Here is a 9,247-nt window from a genome sequence, read left to right as displayed (position 1 = left end):
CGTGCGGAAATTCTTGCTGTATCCCTACTGCAGCTGGCAACGTCCTTCTGATGGCCTTATACCGTTCATATAAAGTTCGATGAACGTTAAAACAACGTTGTGTGGCGGCTATAACGGCTTGCTTTGTTTGTCATTTTTTGGTATATGAGTGAAGCCATTTTTTGGTGGTTTAATACATTTTTTCAACCGTAGCCGCCAATTGCCGTGCAGGCAATTTTTCGTCCTTTTTACTACCCTAAAACCGTCCCAGTCTTTTTTTCGTACCTATAGACAATATAAAAAGGTGTAAAAAAGGATTGGATCGAGTTTAGGGGGATAATTAAATAATAAAGTGGCACGCATTTCAATACAATAGGAATATTTTAGTGACATGATCAAGTCAAGACCTTTTCATAAATTACGTCACGAACATCACTTGCTTCGTTTTGAAATTATTGCCATTTTGATTAACAGCCCCCCCCCCCCACAGAGGACCTTCAATTCCCGCAATCACGCAAATTATTCTTCCCAAGTTCACGCATTCACGCAATGTTTTTTTGCAATTCACAAGTTTTGATTACGCATAAGTTTTCCAATTCACGCTTTCACGCTATTTTATTTTATTTTCACGCATTCACGCAAGCAAGTGAAAAAGCTCATTCACGCATTCACGAAAACCGCTGGGGGGCCTTTAACTCCCAGCGGATTCTATTCAAACAATTTCTATTCATAAAGAAATCGTTTAATGTCTGAGGGACATAATCACCATGGTATTTGTTTGAATACGAGTCAAGTGATGTTCATGACGTAATTTATGAAAAGGTCTATTGTAATTGGTAGGCAGTAAATGCTGATGGCATGTTACAAAAACAGCCTTGTTCATTGCATTGTCCCTAGAGAGCCTATCTCTTATGAAATCTTACAGTCACGTGTAACTTTAGATTTTGTTTGAAGAAAGTCTTCAAAATGAAGATGAAAATTGAACAACAATACAAAAAGGTTAATAAATAATTGATAACGATTGCAAAATATATCGTGTGACTTTTTCGCCTTTTCATATATCTGACTTGTCATATTACCGTATTGTCAAACTATTGTAAAGGATTTTGTATAGAAGGGAGGCAACCCTCTAATCCAAAAACTTTGTTAAATTTGATAAAGCTGGCAGCAAAGAATCAAACAAAATCTTTCGAAAATTTTAGGTGCGAGCCCCATTTTTTTTTGTCAACTTTTTTCATGGTTTGTTTCAGCTGAAAGGATTTCATATTTTCAAAAAGATTATAGGTTTTGGTGTTATTTACGGCCATAATCAGCGGAAGCTCAGAATTGAGCAGTTGTGGATTATAGAAAAGGGCCAGACTCAGGTAAGTTATGACATGTCTCAAAAACATGAAAATCAACATAATTTTTGGAATGCATTATCCGGTGGAAAATGAGCAAAACAATGACTTTTTATTGCTTTTTCATTGGTGGAAAATGAGCAAAACAATGACTTTTTATTGCTTTTTCATTGGTGGAAAATGAGCAAACCAATGAGTTTTTATTGCTTTTTCATTGGTGGAAAATGAGCAAACCAATGAGTTTTTATTGCTTTTTCATTGGTGGAAAATGAGCAAACCAATGAGTTTTTATTGCTTTTCATTGGAAAATGAGCAAACCAATGAGTTTTTATTGCTTTTTCATTGGTGGAAAATGAGCAAAACAATGACTTTTTATTGCTTTTTCATCCAAGATCCTAGATGATTGCCTTTTTGTTCTCACTGAGTGCACATTGAGTGAATATTTTGATGCGAAGATGATGAAGTTTCCCTGTAGGGGTGTTACCTAATTGTTTACGCCCTCATTTTCACGAAAAACTGCAAAAATCAAAAAGTGCTGACGTCGTTGTTTTTTAAATAGCTCCTGTTTTGCTAATGGTATAAACATGAAATTTGGACAAAAGTTGCACATCATTGAAAGGATCATTTTGAAAAAAAACTGTTTTTGTAATTTTGCTGACGACAGCTCCTTTTTGAAAATTACGTATTTTGCTGATTTCTGCTGACGTCAGCAAAATTCCAAAAAAAAATCTTTTTGCAAAATGATCCTTTTAATGATGTGGCAACTTTAGTCCAAACTTCATACCATTAACCATTAGGGGTTGAAAAAGGACTTATACATAGAGCCCCCCCAGCGGTTTTCGTGAATGGGCCTTTTTGTTGCGTGAATGCGTGAATTGAAAAAACTTGTGTTAACGTGAAAATCCACTTTTGATTGCGTGAATGTGTGAATCTACGCTATTTTGTATGTGAGTACGTGAATTTTCTCTTTCTCTTTTTCTCCATCGATCATGTGGAAATTTTCCGATTTTCAAATGTTTCCCCAATTTTCCCAAAAAGCTTTTCCGATTTTATGAAAAATTGGGTTTGCGTGAAACTCGAGAAGAATTTGCAGAAGGCAAAGAAATGATAAGAATCTAATTCGATGTCTTGAGTGATTCTATATATAATCCAGAAATATTTCTTTTGTTCCGTTCGCAGTAAAATTTTCAGTCATCGATCGGTCAGGTAAAATAGCCGAAATTCCGTTAAATTGACAATCCAATAGCTAACACCAAAAATAATGAAGAAACTACTGGGCCGAAAAGATTTCTTAAAATTGCTTCAATCTTTATTTACATTCATTACTTTATATTTAGTTTCGGACGATCATATTTCCCTCATTTTTATTAAATAAGTAAATGTTTCAATCAATTGTATTTCCATGCTTCGATTTCCTGTGAAATTATGTAACACCACGAGTCTAAATGGCGTTTCTTTCTCCACCGTTTAGCGCTGAACACATGAAAGGAGTAAATAACTTTAATTGTATCGCAGTTTTCCCAATACTTTTATATTCATAAATGTTTACCGTGCGTATCATATATCCAGGTTTCATTCAATGTGCACTCAGCGAGAACAAAAAGGCAATCGTCCAGGATCTTGGATGAAAAAGGAATAAAATTCTTTCAGTTTGTTTCGCCACAGCTTCATTTTAGAGAAAGTTATCCTGTGGTTTTCACGCGCTAGTAAATTCTTTGATATATTTTGAAAGAAACCCCAAAATTGACCCTTAAGGCAAATGATTTTCTTTTCTTCACCACAGATAGTCACGTGGTGTATATTCCAACCAATAAGAATTCATTAAACAATTCACTACTATACGATGGCTAAAGCTTTCTCATTCCCAGAAAAACATTCTTGGCTCATTTCCGGGATCTTTCCGGCAAAAATTATTTTTTTGCTATGTACAAAAGCGTAGACAGCACGCAACGGTCTTGAGCACCGCCTGTTAAGTTGAAATTATATTCCTACCTACCCAAAATGTTTCTGTTTGTTGTTAAACTGCTAATAAGAGAGTTTCTCCAGGATTGAGAAAGTTTAGCCTTTCTACGGTAAAAGATTTTGTGTAATAAAACATTGTAGCCTCCACGCACACGTATTACGTTTCAAACCTCCTCAAAATTGTACAATGAACATAGACATAGACAAATCACTATCTAAAAAATAAGCCCAAAGCCGAAGAAAATTCGCAAACGGGCTTTTTGCCGAAAAGATTTTATAGCTGGTAGAGATTACCGGTCTTCGAAACTCTTCCGCCTATCTTTTTTTCAAAATACCAGCATAGCGCCATAGCGCCATATTTTGCCGCCCTTACTGTCACTGTAACGGATGATAACATCGTCCATATAGAACATCGTCCATATAGACCTTTGAACACGCAATTTATCAACAGTGTTGTAATTCACAACAAACCCATACAACCTCAAGCAAAACGTATATTCCATCTCTTGTAAGATTGAATCTTTGACGCTATCCAATAACATCAGGATAGACATTGACAAATAAAAGATAGGGCTATCAATTCCCTATTGTAACGTCAGTTACTTATTGACAAAAACTCATGTAACAAACATTCTCTTTTTAGCAACCATCTGTGATAAAAGTACTCAGTCTATCTCACTGGACACTTACAATAAGAAATGATACACCATACGTTCATTGTTGAAGGGCCCACGAACTTTCACCCTGTCTTTGATATTTGGTATATTGTGATAATTTTGCATTAAACTTAGACTATGATGAACCAGTACCACCGCATTGTCAAGCAATCCCAAAAAAAAACAAATTCAGCTCCAATTAAATGAATTATAAAATGTTCTCAATTTTACAAAAACCTGACGATTTCAGGTCTGCTTTTTGGTTTGAATGTTTTTGACTTTTACCTTAACATGCTTTGTTTCTGAGTTTTAATTAACTTTTTCAGATATATTCAGTAGCGTGGTGGCAGAGAAGGGTGCAACTGGGGTAAGATAATTTACTTTTAAAAGGGGCGCCAAAATCCAAACTTTCGAAGATGCCTCGCCAGCTGTTGTCGACCCACCACGCTACTACTTATATTGCGAACTTGCCAAATTTTTGGATAGGAATTAGAACGAGGAGCCGATGATTTATATATTTCTGATCGCTTTTAGGCTCACTACCCCGCGTATTTCAAATTTAAGTACGATGTTTATAAAGCCGGTTTTGTTTGGCCATAGTCTGTATAAAAACCTTGGTCTGCGCTGGAATCCTTAGAAAGTTTCCAACTTTTTTGTCAGCTTTTACTTTTGTTATTATAATATAAGAAACCATTCGATTTGGTCAGTTTTTCATCATGCACCAAATGCTCCTTTTGTGATCGGTTCGAACACTGATTGGTTTATTTGGCTGGAGATTCGACCAATCAGATTGATTTGATTATTGAGCAAAGTTCTAGAACAATAGAAAGCAAGAAAAGGCTTCCAGACCGGGTTTGTTATACAGACTTTGGTTTTGGTTGACCCAACACAAATATATGTTTCTGAACCACTCGCAAACACCAAATAAGATATTCTTGAAAATCGAAAACTGTTGAAAAATAGAAAATTTTCAACAGTAACAAACTTCATTGTCTTCTTCTCATACACCTAACCAAACTGAATGCTGCAATATTCTTTTTAGACAGAGAAACAATTATCTTAAGTTTCTTCTCCATAATAACGTATAAGCCTGGGAAAGATGCCAAATGTTGACGTATTTGACGTTTACATTATAACATAATCCGCATAAAAACCCCGGTCTGCAGTAGCCTTTTGTTTCTTTCCATTGTTTCTTACTTGAACTTATGTTTGAGAAATTAGCTTGTTTTGTTCGCTTTTTGATCATGTGATTAAATCTTCAAGAATAAAACTTGGTAGCGTGATCAAAAACTGAGCAAATTTATTTTTACCCTCGTTTTTTATAAGTTTCCCATTTCCGCACTAAGATTCTTGTCACTTTTCCGAAATCTTTCTGCTATTTTTCCCGGCTCGACGCAAGCGGTTGGAAAGGGTTTGGTTCTAAAGGTACGGGTAATCTTGTGTTTACTCACGAAACTGCCTAACTTACCGAAGTTTATTTTTCAACTACCCGAAGTCCTGGTCTTTTTTTAATAAAAAAATGGCAAAGGATTCTTAATGCGGAAATGGGAATCTTATACAAAACGACGGTGTGTTTCAACGGCGCAAATAAAGATATCAACTGCGTGAACTTTATCCAAGATCTTGGATTGCCGGCATGGTTACTTTTCTATGCGTTGATTGCGCGCTGAATAGAATCTCTATTCGCCGTCAAAGGTCGATATAAAATTTCGGTATGTGATTTTCACGGGACTTTGCAGGACTTTTGAGAGCGTGAAAGGGACCCTTATGGCTCGCACATCCCCAGCACCCTAAGTATTCTCATCTCTTTGTAAAATCCCAGATTTTCAACATTTTTTCAAAGCTTTATGGATTATAAAATCTCTACTTTCTAGGTCACCCTTTCATAAAAATTTAATCAATATTTCCAGGTCACATTCCAGGTCACATATGCTATAGTTATCATCATTCAATACACCTGGTACATCTATCAATCCACCAAATTCAAATCTATCTAAAGGTTTTAAACTGCCTAAGCCAACAATTATAGAAACAAAGAAGTATCACCACGTAAACCATGCAAATTCTTTTAAAAATTGTCTTTTGTTCTGTTTTTCAAAACTGTTGCGTTCCCCAAAATAGTTAAAAAAATCTCGACAGCCTGAAAACAACCCATTCTCACAGACCCGGTGGGATTTATCGGTCCGTGGGGTAAAAATGACGGACCAAAAATCGATGGGGATTGATATTCCCATGTTTTCTTATGGTTAGGGATTTGAATTCTTTTGTTTTCTAGCCAGAAAATCCAATGGGAATGGAAAAAATAGCATAATTTTTTGCAGTGATGACCTGCTCATCTGATTATTTTCAGCGAGGACAGAATTTAGAGCATGATTATCCACTGGGGACCATATTTTGGCCAATTTTCCCAGTGGGAAGGGTTCCCAGTAGGCCTGTCAGAAGAGGTGTTTGAAAGAAATCTTGACAAGTTTCGAAAGAATTTACATGGTTATCCTTCCTGACTACTATACAAACTACATGTACAAACGATCTCTTGTGCTTAAGTCGGTATTGAAGATTTTCAAACTTTAAAAAAAAATTCTTCCTTTTCCGCACAGTTCATCCATTTACAATGAAGTAAAAAGAAAAAGGAAAAAAGCTGTAAAAATTCTGCTCCAATTTTTTTTTCAGAAAACAATAACTTATTTGACACAGTATAACTTTCATTTTCTTTGCTTTATTTTTGCTGATATGTTCTATCTTTTGTTTTTGCATGAAACAGGTTTTGTCAATATTTGGTTCATCGATATATACACCCGTCATAAACCTTTTCATTTTCTCCCATCAAATGAAGAGGTCCTCTCGTACAAGCTTAAATAAGTATGTACAAACAGCACTTGTTTTCAAAGAAAACCTTTTCGAAGAAAAGGGGCAATGAAAACTCCCTACTCAATAGTAAAATCCCGGAGTGGGGGCACTCAGGCAAAATTGGATCCCTTTTTTAGGCTCTGAAGATATCTGACAGGGTCCAAAATTTACTAATTTTCAATATGTGTTTCTGACAGGGTCGACTGTTGGTAATTTTTACCCTTTTTAGGTTGTTTTCTAACAGGGTCCCAAATTTACAAAATTTCTGACAGGGTCCATTTTTCAAACTCCAGTGGCACATCCCCGTCGGCCGTCAAGGTAAGTGCCCGCCCCTTCGGGAGTAAAATTGTACGAAGATTATTCCCCCTGTGGGGGATAACTTACCCAACCACAGTTTATTGTTTATATGATTCCCTTTAGTGGTTTACTGGCTCAACGAGCTAGGGGTGAATAATTCGCTTGCATTCTGAGAGATTGTTGATGTATGGAAATGGAGGTGCCTGCACTTCATCTCAGTTTCTTTCATTGTTTATTTCATTCTCGTAATTACGTCATAAACTGTGTTCATTATTACTGACAGTCAGCGCAAAAAAACCTATATGCTTTTGAGGTCGATTAAGTCCTAGTCCTTTTAAGAAGAATGTTCCGATTGGATAGAAAGATGGATAAAGCCGATGTTTTATGTGGACAGCCTAGTGATCTAGGATTTTAGTTGACTCGCTTGAATTCGAACCTTTGTAATTCGAATATTTCTGTAATTCAAACTAATGTTTTGGCTCCCTCAGTTGGAAATTCTAATACTCCCAGCAATTCGAATCTTTATTTTATTCAAAGAAAATTAATGGTCCCTTGAAGATCGAATTAGATAGAGTAAATTTGATTTCGACTGTTCTCGCTTGTTATCACGGGGTTCACGGCTAGCCGACTGGGGTATCTATGAACTGAATGGAACATTAGAATTAGTGGAGATTCGAACCGAGAATTCCTGGTTTGAGGTTCTGGCGCCTTGGGAGCTAGACGGTGTTATTGTCCGCTAGAGGAATCATTAAACGCGGGGAAATATATATGCGTAAAGTCATGGCGTTAGGGTGGTTCACGGGAAAAAGTGGCGGTAGAGTTTTGAACAAACGTAAACACCTCCGCCACTGCTGACTCCTATCCGGGTTAACCACCATTTTCAAAAAATCCTAAGCTCTTCCCCTTTTGAGTGATCTTGTGTAGACGATAGGATCGTCTACTTGGCAACTCGGTTATCGCTCTTTATTTTCGAACATTAAGCTAATAACAAAAAAACAGAGTAGAAAAGGAGCTCGTAAAATTTTTCAAAAATCAATTTTCGTGGGACGTTTGACCAAAGATTTATTATACACTGGATAAACGACTCATAAAACGATGGAGAGCGATCATTGTATTTCCTTTGTTTCAGAAAACAATTGATGTTCTAGCTTTGTCCGCAAAGAACAACTGTCATGGCGGCTCGAAGATGTCTGATTTTTTTAAATGTTTATCAGTCTTATTTTTAAAAAGTTCTCTAGCTCTTTCTTTTTGTACATTTGCAGAAAAATAAGTTTGAAAGTAAAGCTAGTATTCCAAGCCAGATACATTTGTGAAATCTAATGTGAGAAAAACATCATTAGACAAGAAATCCAGCCAAAATGCTTATAGTGACACAAAATTTTCAATTGGAAATATCTTTCCCAAGACTGTTCCCAGAAGAGCTGAAACTAACATACATAAGACTTGAGTGTCTTGGCTCCACTGTGGTATGAAAATCCTTTGGAGGCACGTGGTGACAAGGTGGTTTTTTTGAGGTAGAAGTTTGAAAATTTCCGGTGTCAACATTAAATTTCTTATACACAACACGTCTTTTGCATCTTTCTCACAGCTTGAAACGTCATAACGACTTATAATTATCAATAAGTAGAAGAATCCGACTCTCACAGGAAAGTTTTAAGTCTCTTTTGGGAATTGGATGAGTGATTTTCGATAAGAAATGCAATAAAAATGCTTCGAAAAATCATTTAATGAGGGAAGGTGAGTGAACAATAATATCATTACTGCGGACATAGCTAAAACATGAGAAATCAGCAAAAATCTGTTACTTGTATATCCAGTGTATAATAAATTCTTGGTCTGACAGTAAAATACTATTCTAAATAGAAATCCATTTTTTACTTTTAGATTAATGTATTTCGAACGATAGATTGAATCTAGAGCTCCTATCTAGCTTTTGTAGAAAAACCGGGAAGGGCCCCGTAACTATTGTAGTAAATAAGTGGCTTCAAATCCTACATGGAACAATCTTCTTTAGCCTCTCCTCCCTCTCCTCAGCTATATCTCCTTTGGTTGAATTTATTAAGCATCATTGATTTGAATAAGACTTCTATACACCTTTTCAACAGCAGCCGCCAATTACCGCGCGGGCATTTTTTTGTCCATTTTACCCCCCTAAAACCGTCCCAG

The sequence above is a fragment of the Clytia hemisphaerica genome, unplaced genomic scaffold (genome assembly GCF_902728285.1).
Source record: "Clytia hemisphaerica strain Z4C2 unplaced genomic scaffold, Clytia hemisphaerica genome assembly, whole genome shotgun sequence".
Classification (NCBI taxonomy): domain Eukaryota; kingdom Metazoa; phylum Cnidaria; class Hydrozoa; order Leptothecata; family Clytiidae; genus Clytia; species Clytia hemisphaerica.
This window is presented reverse-complemented; position numbering follows the sequence as displayed.